Source organism: Pseudopipra pipra, chromosome 27 (assembly GCF_036250125.1).
Source record: "Pseudopipra pipra isolate bDixPip1 chromosome 27, bDixPip1.hap1, whole genome shotgun sequence".
NCBI lineage: Eukaryota > Metazoa > Chordata > Aves > Passeriformes > Pipridae > Pseudopipra > Pseudopipra pipra.
Genome location: NC_087575.1, coordinates 4,640,366 through 4,647,084, shown reverse-complemented (window position 1 = coordinate 4,647,084; position 6,719 = coordinate 4,640,366). Strand labels below are relative to the sequence as shown.

General features: G+C 51.4%; 1 long non-coding RNA gene across 1 annotated transcript; it reads right to left on the bottom strand.

The window, feature by feature from the left end:
• Positions 1-2,051: 2,051 nt before the first annotated feature.
• Positions 2,052-3,361, bottom strand: LOC135403507 (uncharacterized). The gene is made up of 2 exons (XR_010425417.1): positions 3,242-3,361; positions 2,052-2,782 (listed from the first exon to the last, which is right to left on the bottom strand). It is a non-coding gene; the product is annotated as an uncharacterized LOC135403507 (long non-coding RNA).
• Between the last annotated feature and the right edge of the window lie 3,358 nt (positions 3,362-6,719).

Here is a 6,719-nt window from a genome sequence, read left to right as displayed (position 1 = left end):
GTGAGGAGATCCCCATTTTGGGGGAGGTGCCCTTAAAACTACAGTCAGTAAAATTCAGTGTTTGGACTGATTGTGTTGGACTCATGGAGATGGGTTTATTTTTTTTTTTTTTGCCTTTGGGGTGATCCAACGACATTTTTCCTATTTATTTTTGGTTTGTTTGTTTGTTTTTTTAAACAATCCTTAGTGTGGACACCCAATCTGTGCTGAGATGGGTTTTTTCTCCAAATCAGTGTGCAGTGGTTTGGGTTTTTTTTCTATTGATGTCCCATTCTGCTTGAAAGCCAGTTGTGCCCAAAGAAAGCCTGGACTCAGAAATTCAAAATATTATCCTTTTGGGTTGTTTTCTGTCCTACAAGGGGTCTGTTTTTTAATTAAAAAATGAATGCCTGGGAGTCCTGCATCACCTTTAATTGTGCATATCTCGTGACTGAGTGGCCAACCACAACCAGACTGTAGATTTGAGCAATAATAAACACCTGAAATGAGAATATGCTCAAAGAACAACAGGGGTCCTTCTGAAATAAAGAGGTTTTGGTTGGTTTTGTTTTTTTTTTGTGAACCTTGTTAAGTAGGAGACTTGCTGGAAGTGCAGCAAGTGTGGAAACTGTTTGCATTGTCTGTGGGCAATAAAGTTCTGCTGTTTGAGAAACCCCTGCACGCTCCGTGTCCTCTTCAGCCTCAAAGAATCCCGGGATTGGGTTGAGAAGGACCTTGAAAGTCCATCCAGTCCCACCCCCTGCCAGGGGCAGGGACCCCTCCCACTGCCCCAGGGTGCTCCAGCCTGGCCTGGGACACTCCCAGGGCTGGAGCAGCCACAGCTGCTCTGGGAATTCCATCCCAGCCCCTCCCCGCCCTCCCAGGGAAGGAATTCCTTCCCAATATCCCATCTATCCCATCCAACCCTGCCCTCTGGCAGTGGGAAGCTCTTTCCCCTTGGCCTGGCCCTCCAGGCCCTTTCCAAGGTCTCTCTCCATCTGTGCCTTGGGGACTGGGACTGTTCCTTGTCCCCTGGATTTGTTCCTTGGGGACTGGGACTGTTCCTTGTCCCCTGGGTTTGTTCCTTGGGGACTGGGACTGTTCCTTGTACCTGGATTTGTCCCTTGGGGACTGGGACTGTTCCTTGTACCTGGATTTGTTCCTTGGGGATTGGGACTGTTCCTTGTACCTGGATTTGTTCCTTGGGGACTGGGACTGTTCCTTGTACCTGCATTTGTTCCTTGGGGATTGGGACTGTTCCTTGTACCTGGATTTGTCCCTTGGGGACTGGGACTGTTCCTTGTACCTGGATTTGTCCCTTGGGGACTGGGACTGTTCCTTGTCCCCTGGGTTTGTTCCTTGGGGACTGGGACTGTTCCTTGTCCCCTGGGTTTGTCCCTTGGGGACTGGGACTGTGCCAGGGGGACCAGCTCCATTCCTGGGGTCCATGTCCATTCCTTGTGTTCCCTGTCCATCCCCCTGGCTTCCCTGTCCATTCCCTGTATTCCTTGTCCATTCCCTGGGTTCCATGTCCACTCCCTGGGTTCCCTGTCCATTCCTTGTGTTCCCTGTCCATTCCCTGTGTTCCATGAGTATTCCCTGTATTCCCTGTCCATTCCCTGTATTCCCTGTCCCTTCCCTGTATTCCATGTCCATTCCCTGTATCCCCTGTCCATTCCCTGTGTTCCCTGTCCATCCCCTATGTTCCATGAGTATTCCCTGTGTTCCCTGTCCATTCCCTGTATTCCCTGTCCATTCCCTGTGTTCCCTGTCCATCCCCTGTGTTCCATGAGTATTCCCTGGCTTCCCTGTCCATTCCCTGGTGTCCCATGCTGGGGGGATTGGTCTGAGGGGCCCCCCTTGTTGGGAAAACCCTTAATTGTACCAAACAACACTCAAAGTTTTGTGAATCCCTTTAACAGCCACATCTCAGTGCTGAAGCTGTGCAGGTTGTTAGAGATCCCCCCCTAACGGATAATTCCATAAATCCAGTCGGGAAGAGGCTGGAGGGAGGTTCAAACCACGCCAGGATCGTGGCAGAGTCACTCAATTAACAAATGCCCCGGGGCCTGTTTCTGGGATCAGGTGATGCTTTAATTTTAGGAAAATACACCCTGCATTTTTATGTCTTTTGTTCCACAGGTTTTTTTCCCTGAGACTTCAAAAAACCCCCCCCAAAAAACCAAACTAAAAGGACTCTTCAGCTTTGTTTGAAGTTTTGCACTCAGAAGTTGCCTTCAATAATTTTCAGCCCCAGTTAGATTAAATGTGTTTGGCTTGTTGGGCATTAAAAGGCTCCCTTTAGAAACTTTCCATATCAAAGGAGGGTTGATATAAATAATATTTGCAAATTCAGGGATTGTTTGAGGTCTTTTTTTTTTCCCCCTCTGGAAAAAAAAAAAAAAAATAAAAAATAAAGCGTTGCTTGTGTCTCATTGAAAGGAAAATAAGAATTGCTTTGAAGAATTTCAAAAATTCCCCACGCCCAGGATGGATCTCACTTCGACAGGAATTCCCAGGCTAAAATGTTCTGCCCTGTTTAAACAAGTTCAGAGATACACTTGAACCAAAAATCGGAATAATTCCAGAAAACAGCGTGAGGAAATGTCCTTTTGCCCTTGGAAAACAACGTTCACCTGAGCTCTGCTCCTCTGGCACAGGTGGGATGATCAACAGGAGCAGAATTCCAGCCGAGGGCTCTAAAATATCAACAGCAATATTCGAGGTGACCACGGGGGCAGCTGAATTTCTCAGCAGAGGAATCCAAAGGGAAGGAATTCCACATCCCAGGGGCCCGCTCTGCCTGGGAAAAGAGGGCAGAACTGGATGTTATTGCCACAGAAATTCGGGATAATGAAGTGGGAGATGAGGATTTTCAGCCCCTGCGGACAGGGAGGGTCTTGATCTGAGGCTGGGTGAGGAATCAGCCACCCAAATAAAACACATTTTGTGCTCCAAATCAACCCCGTGTGTGTCGGTTCGGGTGGGAGTCACAAGCTCTGAACGGGAGCTGCATGAGCATTCCACAGATTCATCACCACTCCCTGCTTTTAAAAGCAAAAATCCCTTCCCCGGGTCCCCTTTTCCACGGGACAGAACCACAGATTCATCACCACTCCCTGCTTTTAAAAGCAAAAATCCCTTCCCCGGGTCCCCTTTTCCACGGGACAGAACCACAGATTCATCACCACTCCCTGCTTTTAAAAGCAAAAATCCCTTCCCCGGGTCCCCTTTTCCACGGGACAGAACCACCAGAACGAACCTCAGGATCCCAAAACGGGCACTGATCCACTTTCATGCAACGCCGGGGTTGCCCAATTAGGGAAATTAATCCTCCAGGAGCTAAGAATACCTCGCACTTAGTGCTTTCACCTTCAGACTCGCTGCTTAATCTACGAATAGCAACTAATTAAGTCTCCCCCTGCCCCCCGGGGCTGCTGCTCTCCTCGTTTTACAGGGGAGGTTAAATTACCTGTCACGGGCCGGGGCAGGATTGGTGTCAGATCTGCTGCTTTGGTGGAAGCTCCTGAGTCATCTCCCTGTGTTTTCTCTTCCCCTGTTTTCTCCTCCTTTCCCTTTGTTTCGACTCTCGAAACACTTCTCCCACGTTTCTTTTCCTGATATGTTTTTTTGTTTTTTTTTTGGTGGCCTTTGCAGTGCAAATCCCTCCGTCCAGAGCTGTCAGAATCAACTTAAAAACCTGTGTCCTTGCTTGGGATTTATTCCTGAGCTGTGGCCAGGACTCAGATGTTGCAGCTCCCTCTGCTAAAGGCTGTTGAAAGTCGAGCAGTTTTTCCCCAAGATGCTCTTTTCCCAATTTTCAAACAAATATTCCCTTTTCTTGTTGGGAAAACACCAGGAATTCTTGATCATGAAAACCCCTGCACACCAGGCTGTGCTGCCTCGCTCTGTCTCCTGGCCAGATGTGGATAAACCCCTTCTGGACACAGACAGCTCCTTTTTCTCTTGTTTTCACAGGGCTGTGGGAGGAGAAAACCTGCTTGGGAATGGGTTCTCCCATGTGGAATTCTGTCCCTGCTTCCAAAGGTGAGCAGGAATGTTTGGGAGTGAGGGTGATGTGTGTGATGGAGATCCCTGGACGGGAAGGGAGACCAGAAAAGCAGCTATTCAGGGGTTTTTTTTCCCCCTTAAAACATAAATGAATGAAGGTTCTTTACAAAAGTCACAGAATCACGGAATTATTCAGGTTGGAAAAGACCTCCAGGACGGGGGTGGACCAGGGCAAAAGCCACGGGGTGGAAGCCCTTGGGATTGGACAGAGAATATCATAAACTGTAACCCCTGTACACGGCATGGGGGTGAGTCTTGTAATCCATCTCACGCCTCAGAGGCAGGAATTAAAACCCTTTCCTTATCTCACCTCTAAAACCAAATTGCCTCTCAGTTTTTGTTTTCTCCCTGCCTTTTCTTTAGCCATCCTCCTCTCTGGGGACACTCACTGGACAGAACCCAAAACCCCACCTCAGAAAACCCTCCCCGGGCCCCCCAGCCCCGGGGTCGAGCTCGGCTCCCGCTGATCTAATTACCCCAATTTCCGAGCGCAGGATAATTAGCTTGCAGGAGGAGTGGGGGACGAGCAGGTCGACGGGAAGGATGCCGTGCCCTACTTCCAGCGGGGTTTTGGTGCAGCTGGAGTCCTTTTTTTTTTGTCATTGGTGGCCTGGAAGGACAGCGGGAGGACACGGGGCAGGGGAGGGCTGCTGGCCCCAGAGCCAAGGTGGCCCCTGAGCTGCTGGTTTGCTGCCAGCTGGGCACAGCCACCCACCTCCACCCTGCCAGGACCTTGCCACCCTTTCCCGTGGCTTCCCCCTCGGTCCAGTTCTCCCTGTGCCAACAATCCTCTGCGCTGGCATCTGCTGTCCTGGCTCCCAGCAGAGCTCAGGATGCTCCTCAGTGACCCCAAACACGGGGACAGGGACGGTGGGGGGGACACCAGGGACAGGGAATCACACCTGGCTCGGGGAATCTCCCTTCCAGGACGGCACAGAGCACGTGGGAGGTGAGAGGCCACGAGCAGAGTGAGCACAGGGGTGTTTTCCTGTTTTCCCTCATGTTCGTGCTGCCAGGATGGAATTCTGGTAGGAATGTTGCTGGATTAGGAATGCTGCTGGATTAGGAATGCTGCTCCCACCACGGGTTGGGAAATGACCATCTTGCTGTGAGTTCAGAAGATCTGAACGCAGAGGGAAATCAATGGGTGGAATTATCCGGGATTAACAAAATCTCTCTCGGGGAGATTTCCCGTTAAAGTGACGTGGAAACACTGAGGTTGGAAAAGCCCCCTTCCCCCGTGCCCGATGCCCACCTTGTCCCCCAGCCCAGAGCACTGAGTGCCACGGCCAGGCCTTCCTCAGACACCAAATGGGGACTCCAAACCCCCCTGGGCAAACAAATCCCTATGGAATGGCAAGACCCATTCCTGGCCTGCCTGCCCGTTGTCCCCAAGAGGTCAGGCCATGGGTGCAGCTCCAACCTCTTGACCAAAAATGTGTCTTTATCCCTGGCCTGACCTGTTCAGCCCCTGTTCCCAGCCCTTGGCTCAGCCAGGAGCATCTTGGATCCAATTCCTTTCCACCCCACGGCTTTATGGTTGTGATCCGGTCCCGCCGTGTCCTTCGATGGACACACGAAGCACTTTTGTTCCTTCAGTGCAAAGTGGGTGTTGTTCTCTCTCCTGCCTCTTCCCTGAGCCCTATCCAGGGGTTTGGCATCCTGGAGGCGTGGGCACAGGACCTGAGGGAAGGATTCTGGGGGGCAGAGTGTCCCAGGGGGCAGAGGATTTCGGGGGTTAGAGAGTTCCAGGGGTAGAGACTTCTGGGGGGCAGAGGATTCCAGGGGACAGAGGATTCCAGGGGGCAGAGGATTCCAGGGGTTAGAGGTTTTGGGGGACAGAGGATCCCAGGAGAAAGAGGATTCCAGGGGTTAGAGGGTTCCAGAGGTTAGAGGGGCTTGGAGGGAAGAGGGTTCCAGGTGACAGAGGATTCCTGGGATTGGAAGGTTCCAGGCTTTAGAAGGTTCTGAGGGGCAGAGGGTTCCAGGGGACAGAGGATTCCAGGGATTGGAAGGTTCCAGGGGGGCAGAGGGTTCACTCCTGCCCAGTGAGGGCAGCCAAGGGTGACATCAGCTCCTCTGGCCACAGGGACACCCCGTGTGGGGCCAACGATCCCCTCCCCTTCCCAGCCCTTGCAGCCTCCCTTTTCCCGAGGCATTTTCCCATTTCCTAACAAAGTGTTCGTGGTTTCTACCAGTTTTCCACTGGTACAAATGGCTTCATCAGGGATGGAACAACAAAGAGCCCTGATATCTGTGATATCCCTGAAATCTGTGATATCCCTGATATCTGAGATATCCCTGATATTTATGATATCCCTGAAATCTGTGATATCCCTGATATCTGTGATATCCCTGAAATCTGAGATATCCCTGATATCTGTGATATCCCTGAAATCTGAGATATCCATGAAGGAAGAGTCCAGACTAAGACTAAAGAACACGGTTTGTAGAATCCCAGAATCCCAGGATGGCTCGGGCTGGAAAGACCTTAAAGATCACCTCATCCCACCCCCCCTGCCGTGGGCAGGGACACCTTCCAGTATCCCAGCTTGCTCCCACCTGGCCTTGGACGCTTCCAGGGATCCAGGGGCAGCCACAGCCGCTCTGGGCAACCCGTGCCAGGCAGGAATCCCTTCCCAACACCCCACATCCCACCCGACCCCCCT